General features: G+C 37.4%; 1 pseudogene; it reads left to right on the top strand.

The window, feature by feature from the left end:
• The first annotated feature begins 301 nt into the window (after positions 1–301).
• Positions 302–5,546, top strand: LOC120294052 (annotated as a pseudogene).
• The last annotated feature ends 7,030 nt before the right edge of the window (positions 5,547–12,576 follow it).

Below are 12,576 nucleotides of genomic sequence, written 5' to 3' on the forward strand. Positions count from 1 at the left end.
ACCACACCACTTAAATCTCCGGTATCTTTGCTATTTCCCACAATCAATTTTGTCATCTCGCATTCGGTTTGACTTGCAAGGTTACGCTAGTTTTTTTATTATTTCATAACACTTTTATTCCCTTGGTATCGGAATTATTCCCGCCACGCACTCGCACTGCGCTCAACTCTTCATGGCCAGTTGGGTTTGTTTTTCTCCGTATAAATCAGATGCCCCATTCCCCTCTCTTCTCAGCTCATGAGCTCTCCAACTCTCCAAATTAATTCTGGTCAAACCTCAAGTCTGAAATCGAAAAATAATCATGGGTCCTCTTCGTTTCGCGGTCGGCATCATCGGTAGGTTTTCTTCTCTTTACATCTCTTCTTTTTATTTGCCAATACTTTCACTTTTTGTTTTTCTTTATTCGGTAGAAATTTGACATCCGGCGACAAATTTCAGTCACCTCCACAAGATGGTTTCCAGTGACTGAACATCTTGTTCTATAACCTATTTTAGGCCACTAACCAGTTTTAGTGACTAATTTTTTTCCAAAAGTCATAAACCTATTACAATTTTGTCAGTTGAGTCTTAAACTTTTCAATTTTGTTAATTAAGTTATAAACATTTTCACTTCTTATCAATTGAGTTTATGCGTCCAATTTTAACCAAAAATCGTTGATGTGAAAGCCAACGATACTACTTAGGATTGTCGGCGTTGATAAGAATAAATTTTAATATAATTTTAATTTTTTTACTTTTTCTCCTTTTTTTCTTCTTTCTTTTCTTTTTTGCTTCTTCTTCTTATTCCTTTTGCTGGCCACCGGCCATGCTAGGCCGACTGGCCTTGCCTGCCACAGGCTGGTTTCCGGTGACTGAACATCTAGTTCTATTACCTATTTCAGGCGACTAACCAGTTTTAGTCACCAAGAGTATGTACACTTCCAACGGGAAAAAGAAAAATGGTTCGTCACGATTTTTTGGTCGACAAAGAGCTACTTTTATGTAGGAATAATCGTCATTTTATTAGCATTTGTATTGATTATCTTCTCTTCCCTTGGTTTTCTCTTCAGCAAATGCAACTGCACTTCTCATGTACTTGGCACCAACGTAAGTCGTTCCCCTAATACAGACACAGACATACATTTGATTGTGATTTTGATAATTTTTCTTTTCCTGCGCATCGTGTCGAATGCATCTTCTTTCGGTTTTTTTTTTTTTTTAGTTTGATTCTATGTAGAAAACCTTGTTGCATAGTTCTTGTTTATAGACAACCTTGCTAGTCACTTTGTCCTTGTTTATATACAAAACCATGTCGGTCACGTCGCTCCTTCTCCGTTAGACAACCTTGTTATCCTCGTTTGCCTCAGAGGTTGCTGCTGCTCCATCAAGGTGGTTTTAACGTTATCAATGTGAACTTTAGCTCCATTCATATTATTAGAAACCCCGATCTAATATAGAATTTACTCTAACATCAACTCTTCCGCCCAAGCCCGATTAAGAATGAATGAGACATGTGAAAATTGTCTAAAAAAAGCCGCCGCAAAAACGAAATAAACTAAGACAGAATCTGACTTTAACACCATGTAAAAAATGTTACCCAAAAAGTTAAGTTTATAGGTGAAATAGATAATATGTACGTATATGAAGAGCATATGAACCATGTAGAGAAGTAATACAGGATGCTTTTAACGCAGATATTCTGTGAGTTGATTATTACTATTTTGAATTTGTGAAATACAATCTTGGAAATGATGTTGTAGGATTACATTCAAGAGGATAATAAGGAGCCGCTCGACCGAGCAGTTCTCGGGCACTCCATACGTGATCACTCTGCTAAATTGTCTTCTCTATTGCTGGTACGCTTCTAATGATGCCAGAATTGGGGCATAGTTTCATGGTCATATCATTGTTTTCTTCTTTTCCCCTGAATTTGATCGTTTTTGGTAAAAGACAACGCAACCCTCCGTAAATGTCGACTCATGGACTTTTGTCGCCCGTGGGCTGATACTCATATGTAATCAAACGCATGCTCATATGTTTTGGCCTTAACTGATGTCAAGAGTATAAAAATGTAGCTTTACTAGATTAGTTAATAATTTGACGTGGCAGACTCTCAAGGAATATATAGAGGTAAGACCAGATGTTAACTTGACATGTATGTTATGACTCTAGTTAGGTTCTAATCTAAGGAAAATCTAACTTTCGTGGTGTGTTTTTTTTTTTTTTCCATGAGAAGATGAAATCTGAAAAGCCCTTGAATTTGGGTATGATTGTGAAATAACTCTCAAACTTAGAAAAATTACAAGTTACCCTTTCGAAGTTTGGTATCGTTGCATGATAGCTTCAAAAGTTTTATAAATCCTAGAACACCCCCCTCAACTTTGATTACCTTTTCCCCCTTCAGTCTGCTAATCTTCCGAGTTTGCACAGTTGCACCTAAAAATGGAATTTGACGTTTCCTTTTTCTTGACTATAATAACCTCTTTTAGATGGTTAATGAATTTAAGAAAATAGAGAGGATGCATGACTGATGAAGTTAAGAAGACTCAGTAAAGGTTATTATGGTCAAGAAAACTTGCTGAGTCTGTTTTTTTTTTTTTAGTGATACTTGACTGGTATGCAAACAGAAAACTGAGTGACCGCAACAAAAATCCAAATTTAAATAGGGGTAATTTATAATTTTCCAAAGTTCGAGGCCTCTCGTGCGGCGCTGTCCAAGTTCAATGGCCGAGGGCCATCACGCGACGATGCCAAAGTTTTTGGAGTGTTGTTGGGTGGCAGCAATTATCCCTTCTTTTGTTTGTCCTCGAACTTTTTTTAATCTTTGGAAAATTTGCAAATAAGAGTCTAGAGTGCCCTCATTCTCTTAAATAGGGATTTGAAATGAATTTTATTTTAAATAAGAGCTTAAAGTAACCATATTAATTTGAAAAAATGGCATAACCTCTCAAACCGAAGGGTGTCTTCGCCTTTTAATTTAATCTTTTTTTATATATTTCTTTTTATTTTCTGTTTCTTTTTTTTTTTTTTTATTTTTCTTTCTCCCCTTCCTTCCGTTGGCCATAGCGGAGGTCACCGAGCTTAGGTGAGGGCCTCCCTCATCGACGTTGGGCAAGGGACGCCCTCGCTTAGGCTGGCAAGGGTAGCCACCACTAACATAGAGTGAGGGCATTCCTTGCCAAATCTAGTAAGGGCAGCCCTTGCCTTCGCATGTCCTTGCCAACTTAGGCTAGGGTTGCCCTCGTCGACGTTGGGCGAGTGCCACCCTCACCCCACGTCAGTGAGGGTGTCCTTCGCTTGAGGCAGACCATCGAGAGTAGTGGTCGGGGGAGGGAAGAGGAAAAAAAAAGGAAAGGAAAAAGAAAAAAATCAAAAAGGTGAAAAATATAGTTACAATTTTTTGATCAAAATACCCTTCTCCAATGGTCGGAGTAATCACCAACAAGCCAAATACCTTTATTTGAGACGATTTGATCATTTCAGGCAATTATTTGAAAAAATAATGGCACTTCAAGCCTTTATTTGAATTTTTCCTTTTTAAACTTTTCAAGCCCCTCAATGTACACTCCGAAGCCCTTCATCATCAAAACGATTAGTAGTTCCTCTAATTTGTTTCCGGGTCGCTGTTGCTTAAAAGTCAACATACTTGGCATGGAAAATGAGTCGTTTGCTTAACTTGGTATTTCCGATCGCTTGTAATTGTTTATCGGTCCGTCTCCATTGACAAAGCAATCCCCTGTCGTGTATCATCCTCTCTCTCATTCCGTTGCAAAGCAACAGCGGACAACTGTCGTGCCTTCCACCGCCACCATCATCGCAACACCTGAACCCTCACCACCGCCAAGCCAACCAGCCTCCGTGGACGACGACCCTTTCCCTCTTCACGGCGCCTCTCTCTCTCTCTCTCTCTCTCTCTCTCTCTCTCTCTCTTACGTCTCTGTGTTTGTGGGTGCCTCTTTCACTGCCCTCTTTCCATCTCTCGTGACCTCTTTCGCCTTCCTTAATGTACCTCACTCACTACCCTTCTTCCCATCTCTCATGAGATTGACGCCGACTCGAACCATATCGCTGATGAGAGAGAGAGAGATTTGTCGCAAACCTAGGAGGAGATGATGACGGAGGACGACAGCTGGCGGGTCACGCCAATCTAGAGGAGGAGGCGAGGACTTCATCGGCTTGTGGAGGGAGTTATCGTTTGCTCCCGCATTGTGCCGGGCCTTAAGGTCGGCATACATGGGTCTCGATAGATGAATGGGACAAGTGATGGGAGCATTTTTGGAGGTAAAGGATTCCCGTCCTTAATGATAACAGTTCAAACCCTTGAATAGCCTCAATGACGAGGTCTTCTAAGACCTTCCCACCTTGATCGCGTTGTGATTGATCAGAGATGGGCATGCCACCTCGCCATGGTGGAATTTCATGGGAGAACAGGGCCCGACAATGTGCCGGCACGTTATAAATGGAAGTTTTTACTAAATTTTTGAGGTGAAAACTTAAAACATAAAGTCGGAGGACTGCTTAGGATAAAGTTCGAAGGTCTTATGCGTTTTGACGATTCATTTTTTGAAAGTGACAAACTTCATCCTCTTCAGAAACGCTTCATTTATAATTGTGTCATTGTCAAGTTTCTTCTCTTAATCTATTCGTCAATCCAAGGGCGTTTCTGGGTTTAAACGATTACACGTTTTGAACTAGGAAATGGAATCTTCACGTGAACTTTGGTCAAAAAGTAAATGGAAACTTAGGATATGTTTACTATACTATACATCAGTTTTGCCATCATTTTATTCCAGATAAAAGCTTAGATCTTTGCAGGTACGGCTTGCCGTTTATTTCCCGAACAACATTCTGCTATCAACCATCACCGGGACCGGAGCCATTATTGAGTCCGCATATGTGCTAATTTTCGTCATCTACGCTCCCAAGATGGAGAGGACCAAGATTTTCGGACTCGTCGCTCTCGCTGTCGCCATATTCTCTACCGTCGCCCTCGTCTCCTTCTTTGTGTTTGATGGAAAACCAGGAAACTCTTCACCGGCGTGTTCGTCGACATTTTCGCCATTGCCATGTTTGCTTCGCCTCTTTCAATCATGGTAAGTGGGTCCGTAATATCCTAGCCGTCTTTGTGATTCCAAGTTAAACCCCTAATCAAAACGTTGTGTTCGGCTTTATTACTTTGGCTTTTCCTTGTTTTTGCGTGCAGCGATTAGTGATCAAGACAAAAGTGTGGAGTTCATGCCTTTTTCCTATCGCTATTCGGCTTATTGTGTGCGGTTAGCTGGACCGTTTTCGGCCTGATTAATAGTGATCCCTTTGTCATCGTAAGTTAACCATCTTTATTACACGGCAATCAAATTACTTAGCCTTCTACATGCCAAGAGCTCGCAAGAACTTCCACATTGCAGAATTGATGTGATAAAATGAGTAATCATGGTGATGTAGGTGCCGAATGCACTTGATCAGGATTGGGAATTGCTCAAATGATCTTGTACGCAATATACCACGAGCGCAGTCGTCAACATGACAATGTTGTGAAAGATGGATCCTGGAGAGGGATTTGCAGATAACCCTCGAGAAGCAACAACCAGAAACTCATCAGCTAGAACATGGCCGAATTTTGTGAGTGTACTCGCGCGAGAAGAAAAAGACGAATTTGTGCGTAAAATAGGTCTCTTCAAAGATGAGTGTAGCGTTCCAACCCCCCCCACCCACTCTGAGTTTTAACTTTCCTTGATCTCTTCAACTTCTAGAGGGGAGAGATTTGATCTAAATCTCTCCCTCAAATCTCTCCCTCCCTCCCTAATTGCTTTCCGTTTGTTTCTTATTGTTTCTTTCTTACTCTCCCAATCTAATTTGAGATCTTGGAGTTTCGCTCTCTTGATGTTAGACATGAGAGTTTTTTCTCCAATCTAATTCTAGATTTAAGAGCTTTAATGAATAAATATTCATGTCTCTAGTTTCAATAATATTCGCGAGACTTTCAATGTCTAATTTATGCTCATTCAATGTGTTTTTGTTAAAAGCTTTGGCGTCACATATGCTAAAGGGCTCACTCTTATAGGTGTGAGATCTAAGCTTGTCAACATATTTATGTTGCTTTCATATGGTGCTAGTGTCGAGAATGCCAAACTTAGGTGCACACTGACAAAAGTAAAACCATAACTATATATAGAGATTCCGATGTGTGCTCGTTATTGATAATGATGTGTGATTCAATGATTGATCATCGATCTTTTCTCTTAGATGCAATCACAAATCTAGCCTTGAAGAATGAGCATGCGATTAGCTTTGCCAATTATGCTTTGACGGTATACCTTAAGTTTTGGTTTGTAGTTTGTTTTAGAGCCCTACGTGCTTGCCTTATTACAATGACTTTTAAGATTTCATATAAATCATTTCATTTATTATTTTGGTAATGAATGTATATTTATTTTAACAAGAAAAGAAGAGGGTGTGTGTAGCTTAATAATTGTGTTTGTTCAATGTAACTAAAAGGATGGGCCACTTTGTTAATTCATGTACAATCTTCTTTCAACTTTTGTAAATTTCATTTTGCACCGATATCTTCAATTAGCAAGAGATACAGATAAACACGACGTTTTTTAATAGTCACATGTTCATTAATATCCCGTCCAAATTTCTAATGGAAAGTGGCATGTTACATCCGCAATATTATCTATTAAAGATTCAATCTTGATCTAAACCCAACTGCTTACTAGAGTCAGATAACTTGAGTCTGCTAATCTATCTCACCGGCGCTTCTCTCCCCTCTTGGGAGGTCGCACCTTTTATCGCCGAGTGCAACGCAGTGTTGACTGGGCTCTCCGATTTAAAGTCAACCCCACTGCCGTTTAGAGTCCAATGAACTAGTAGATCGGGCTATTAAAGCCCAAAAATGTATAGACTCTACCACAAAACTGGACTTCCAATTTGAAGCCCCTCCATCGTGTAAACGGGCTAGTCCTCTATTTAAACGAATTGGACTTGACTTGTCATTTAATTTGAAGGCATACTTGAGCAGAAGTGCGTTCCGAACGTCCATTTTACATGGGCGTGAAACAGGAGACTTTCACCAATATTTTATGCATGGTCCATAATGCTTCCCGCACTCCATCAATTTGTCAACCCCTAAAACCTTAAGGATCGTGTTGTTTGTAGTCAACCTAAACACGTACAAGTGCAAAAGGAATGAGATCTTTGTCATCTGTGAGGTAAGTATGACGTATTCAATGGCCCCATCCAAATGATTGTTACATTTAAATAGTAACATCCGAGGACTAAACTTGCGATGCATGAGCAAAGCTACAGTAACCCTCCGATGATCGTATCCTTTTTTGTTACCAACAGCTTACCCCTCCACAATAGATGCTCTCGCACCTAGTAGCGTAGCACCGTCACGCTCCACATTAGAGAGGTCGTTGGATGCGGATGGCCTCCTCTATGTGGACAATTCGACTTTATGTGAATGCATGCTCAGCGAACTCGGAGTATGCATTCTTGTTTGCATATAAAAAAGAAATTAAATTTTCACACATTGAAAGTTTCGATGTATAATCTAGGGATGAGCATCATTTGGGCAAGCAGTTCCCGTCTTGAAATTGGAAACTGTCTACTAAGGATCGGTCACGAAAATTGGAACTGAGACCCATCCGTTGATTCATGGTCCAATTTCCGCATAGATCCATGGAACCGATCCGCAATCCCAATAGTCCGGTTTCTGGGTAGATCCATAGAACTGATCTCAAATTCCTACAAAGCTTGTTCGACCTTATATTCAGGTTAAATTGTGAGCCATTGAATTTGATTAATGATTGAAAATTATAAGGCAAAACATATAGACAATACTTGTTAGCTAAAAATTTATTCAAAAGTCATGGTGTAGTCCTTTGAAAGTTTCCCAACATCAAAAATACATGGAGAATTAGACTTCACGTTAAAAGTCTTAACCTCTATAGAAGTTAAAACATTAATTACTTAATTCATCTTTTTCAACGTCGCCCTAATTTAATCATGGGAATGGCTAAGGCAAGACCTAATTATATTCTTAAACGAGCCATTGTTTATTTTGTTTTGTTTAACCAAGCAAGTAAATGGATTATTCGATTAGAAAGAAAAAAAGTAGGGGATTAATTCTAATACATATTAAAGAGACAAAATTAGTCAATAATGTCCATGACTATGAATATACATATATTTAAATATATATTTGGTCAAAAAACTATAAAATAATTAAGTAATTGAAATGAAATTTCTTTTTTATAAATACTTACTTATTCGCCCGCCTTTGATGAGCGAGCGGGCAGACGATTCCATGCTTAGAACCGAGAACCGAACCGATACTCACCCGGTTCCACTAAATTGGAATCGGAATTGAACCGGCCCCCATGTGAACCATTAGTTCTGGTTCGATCTGGTCCAATTCTAGGCGGTCCGAGCGGTTCTCAATTCTTTTGCACATTCTTAATATGATCCGAATATATAGACGGTAAGTTCTGACTTAAAATGAAAACAAGATTAGACAAAACTTGAATTATGTGATTTTAGGAAGTTGCTTTCCAAGATGATGAATTTTGAACAAGTGCATCTACTATAATTGAACATCTATAAATAATGTCTTGTACAACGGCATTCCTTCTTCAGTCAATAATGTATTTAAATTGGCCAAGTGTGATGTTTAGTTGAAGAGCTCTATTTGTTTTGCAGAAAATAAATGATTTGAAAATATTTTTCAAAAATTGATTGCTTGTATCGTTTTTTCTTTTTTGGTAAAAGATTGCTTGTATCATTTATTAAAACTAATGAACGAAAAATATTTTAATCATCTATGAAAATATTCATATATAAATTATTGTTGATTATTAAAACATTTTTCATTTTATAATTAAATCAAGCAATACAAGAGATCTTTTTAAAATATACTTTTCAAATTACTCAATATTTGTGAGACAAATAGAGCTTAGGAATAAGTTACTTAAAGTCCTAAAACTTATCACAAAAAATGCAATTGAGTTATAAAATCTGCCAAAAGAGCAATCAAGTTTTGAAACTTATCAAATAAGTATAATCAAATCATAAAGTTAACACTATTAATTTATTTAAAAGAAAATACTAACGTGGTATTTTTAAATTAATTTCTCTCTCCTAATTGACATTTTTTTATTGTTTTCTTTTTAAATATTATTTAAATCAGATTAAAAAACTACAAAAAAAGCTAACATTTTATTTAAAAAAACAAAACTTAAGAGAGAGAGAGAAGAGGGTAGGGCAGGGTAGGGCACGCTAGTGGGTGCTGTCGTCATTGCCACCCATTATCGAAAGGGCCAATGGAGATCATCAGCCTTAGACGAGGGCACTCACATCTAGGTACATACTAAATGCCTCCATGTAATGCATCAAGACTTCCAATGAGATCCTCAATAGGAAGTCACTACTTAGCTCAAATGATCATAACTTAATCCTCAAATTCATAACTTACTATCCATAATTCATTTCTTAAGCCTTGATTGCAGCACTACGCTTAGATGCCACGCATGTTCTTCTAGGTCCTTTAGAACATATTAGGATATCATCAAACGAAGACAATCACAATTTGATCCAAATAAGGCTTAAATATCCTATTCATTAAATTCATGAATGCAGCTAAGGCATTCGTCAATCCAAATAGCATAACTAGGAACTCATAGTGTCCATAGTGAGTCCTAAACACGGTCTTAGGAATGTCTTCTTTCTTAATCCTTAACTGATATCCTAACCTTAAGTCAATTTTAGAAAAGACCGAACTTCCTTGCAATTGGTCAAATAGGTCATCAATTTAGGTAATGGAGCACTTACCCCAACAATCGCATGATTCAATCTGCCTATAATTAAGAATGGATAATATTGCCCTCTGTTTCATTTGAATCTTTCTTTGTTTAAGATGAATAGGACTTAATAATGCACCATCACATTTGTTGGAATGTTATAAAACTTACTACTCTTGATGTCTTCTTGACAATAAAAAGAAAGTCATGTTAGAAACGGTATTATAAATGAATAATTAGAATTGATACAGTTTACTCTTCCTTCAAATTTGCCATGCTTGGCAACTCCCTTCATTTGTCTCATCATGCAAAGTGAACGAGATCGACAGGCTATTCTGACTTCTAAGGCATTTGGTAATAAAGAAACTTCCTAGAATGGAATTCAACTTCGTTTCACCTTTATGGAAGATTGGCATTGACGAAACTTTGATGCATGCTTGCTCCTCAAGTTCTGTGAGCCTACGATTTTATCTTTTAGAAGGGGCTGATGCCAATCTCAGATAAACTCCTCGTCCTTCCCGAGAAAGCGACCACGTGAAGAGAGGGCCTTAAGCAACGTTTTCTTGAAATTCATTTTGGAAGATAGACGTAAAGGTTCGCTTGAAACATTTCTGAATTTGTGTGTGTGTGTGTGTGTGTGTGTGTTTTTTTTTTTTTTTTATAATGAGTTTCTTGAAACCGAATTCCATTATTGAAAAATGTGAGTCGCGTGATTTACAAAAACAACAATTAGATTCACGATCAAAACTCAAAATGGAAACATGATTCTTAACAAGAATGAGAACAATAATAAAATACAAGAAACTCTTGTACAGATAAGAGTAAAATCAACTCTTGTTCTAACTCTAGATTAACTTCTTTATGTGGTCAAACACGAATCAACTCTTGTCCGGGAGTATCACGCCTAATCTGCAAAATGAAAATGATGTCAGTACGTGAATGAGAGAAAATGATCTCTTAATGAGGTCACTTCTTACAGCAAAATCAAGGCAACGATACATGCTCCATAGTCCTTATAACAAGATTTTAGCATTTCACCAAGATTTTATCATAAGAGAAGGGACATCATTAAAAGATTGATCAATGGCTATCAATGGAACATTCACTCTTATTCTAAAAGTTTCATATGCAAAAGTGGCATTAATTTTTTTTTTTTGAAGAGATTGATTTTATGATTTTACTCTTGCAAAAAATAAAGTGACTTCTATTTTGAGAAATTTTTACACCAAATGTGATTTGCATTTCTGTCCCAAAATGTGAAAAGGAAAGAATTTGATTAAAAATGTAATCTCAATTTTTGTGCCCAAATATATAATCACAACTTGCAAGCTTTTTTTTTTGAATGCGATTTCGAGCCCATAACTAGAAATTTAAACAAAACGATGTGTTCAACATGGCCCAATCAAAGTGTTTGGAACTTGCATTCAATGTTCACTTGTCAAAAGTGATTGCCATTTTTTTTCAATTACAAGCCTACAGCACTGAGGGCAATCGATTGATATTCACGAATTTCAAAATGAAAGTTCAATACAAAATAAGCAAATAGAAATGAAAATGATACTTACAATGGGCACCAACCTTTGTCTTTGTTTTGTTTTTTTTTTTCAATTATATAGACATGCACATGGGATATGATTCGATTTCTACTCTATACAGCTCAAAATGGAGCCATAGGATCATCGGACCAAACCATCAAACTTATTGCTAGGTTGCGTAACCCATGACTCCAGCATCGTCAAAGAATCGACCCGTGTCGCATGATCGCAAACCAAGATAGGGACCTTTGACATTAAGAAAGAAATTTCGAGGTTGAGATGTGCGACTCGTACTACATGATTGTAGTCAGAGTGGTATTCACCTCAACACCATCCTAAGTGATCCTATGAGACCCAGGTCTGGAGGCAAGTCGTGTTTGTTAGAGTGTAGTGGAATGCAAATGATACACGCACAACAATTTATAAGCAAACAACACTCCGTACATAAAAAATAAACCATACATTCCTACACCTCCCTACAAGACAAAGGTAAGTGAAGACTTCCCCTTATACCTCCCATACTGCCAAAAAAAAAAAAAACCTTTAGTGTTAGGGCCGTATCTGGAATCCCTACTACCAAATAAAAATATTTTTGAACAAAATTAATTTTGGCCTAAGTCCTCTGAGGTTTAAAACCAAGTAGGTTTAGGGTATTGCCTAAATGACGGACCTAAGGCGCATGATTAGGTGTGAGCTCTCCCAAGCCCATACCTCACGTGACATTAGGGTATCCTTAAAAATTTTGCAAAAATGAGTTGCCACTAGTCTATTAGGGTCGGCTAGAAACCAAGTGAGGTATGTGAGTGTACCTCACTTCCTACGCAACTAGAAAATCTAAGGTCAGGAACTTAATTACACTAATTGACCAACTAGTGCCTTTCGGTACATAATCTTATTCATTTTAAGAGAAATTTTTTTTGTTAGGCAGTTTGGGTTGATTTTACATCTATCCACTAACATGTGAGGTAATCATGCGGGTGAACAATCATTAGAGTAAAACTTGCAACTAAAATCATAATTGCAGTAAACTTTAGCACGTGCAATCAAACATAATTAAGTATGCAAATTAAACATGCAATATAATCGAGATGCAAGATAATAAAGGTCTAATTACGCTAAAAAGGCAAGACACGGCAATTCCTAACCAAACCTTACATTTTTTAATTTTCAAAGTTTTTAATTTTTTAATTTTTTAAAATAATTATTTCTAATTTTTTTAAAAGAAAAATTAATTTAATAAATGGGAAATTGGGTCGGGTCCG

The sequence above is a fragment of the Eucalyptus grandis genome, chromosome 5 (genome assembly GCF_016545825.1).
Source record: "Eucalyptus grandis isolate ANBG69807.140 chromosome 5, ASM1654582v1, whole genome shotgun sequence".
NCBI lineage: Eukaryota > Viridiplantae > Streptophyta > Magnoliopsida > Myrtales > Myrtaceae > Eucalyptus > Eucalyptus grandis.